The following is a 1,155-nucleotide window of genomic DNA, read 5'->3' on the forward strand; positions in this document are numbered from 1 at the left end:
AGGAGGAGGGGGAGGGGGGCGCGCCGAGAGGAGGGGGAGGAGCGGAGGGGCCCCGCGGCGTCTGGCGCCGGCAGCCCTCTGCCGGCCCGGGCTCCGCTCTCCTGCGTCGTACCCCCTCCTCAGTGTCCTCCCACCCGAGCCACGAGGCGCTCCCTGCCTTGTGTCCCCCACCCGGGCACACAGCCAGCCTTCCCTCCCCCCCGCCATAGCCCGCACTTACCACCCCCACCCCACCCCCGCGTGCTGAAAGGTGGACGCTTGCTTAACGCAGAATTCGGTTTTGCAAACATTTATTGCACGCCATCCAAGTGCCAGGCACTGTGCCAGGGGCTGGGGGTTCCGAGACCACCAAGGCAGAGATCCTGGATTTGAGGAGTCCCCAGGCCGGGGCGGGGAACCAGTTAGATGCGAGGGCAACTCGTTGTAACAATGCAACGGTGCTGGGAAAGATTTATCGGTGCACCGGGTCCTGGGGGAGCGGGGAAGGGAGAGAGGAGAAGTCGAGTCAGCAAGACTGCAAGGCTCAATTGTGCCCCGCTGTAGTAGGCGGGGGTGGATCTGCCAGGGAAACGGCGGCTTGTGGGCAGGGGCTTCTCCTGGGGGACCGGCTCGGAAACAGCCGTGACGATCACTGACTTTTATTGTGCGGCCTCTATGCCCGAGGCACTCCTCAGATCACTTCGCATCGCATTAACTCCTGAGATGGAGACCATTATTATCTCTGCTCTGTGATTGAGGAAACTGAGGCTCAGAGGGAAGGATGTGTACGGAGGAGAGGGCAGGAGCTGCTGGATGAGTGAGCAGGTGGTTGTGGGTATTCGAGGGTGAGGACTGGGCCGGCGAGTCCCCTCCCCTCGCCCCCAGCACGCAACACGCAGCGGGAGCGTGGACCCAAGTCCAGTGAGTCAAGGAGAACAAATGCATCCATAGGCCCCCACAGCCTGCGGTGCATGGGGAGGCTGTCAGTGGCAGAATATGTCGTGATCACATTTCCCCTCCTTCCTCAAAAATTATCTACACCAGTGCTTCTGAAAATGTAATGTGATTATGAATCATCTGGGGCTTGTGTAGGGCTGGAGTGGTGCCAGATTCTGCATTTCAGCTCCCAGGTGATGTGATGCCTCTTGTCTTAGGACCTCACTTTGAGTAGGGAAA

Source organism: Lipotes vexillifer, unplaced genomic scaffold, assembly GCF_000442215.2.
Source record: "Lipotes vexillifer unplaced genomic scaffold, Lipotes_vexillifer_v1.1 scaffold1639, whole genome shotgun sequence".
Classification (NCBI taxonomy): domain Eukaryota; kingdom Metazoa; phylum Chordata; class Mammalia; order Artiodactyla; family Lipotidae; genus Lipotes; species Lipotes vexillifer.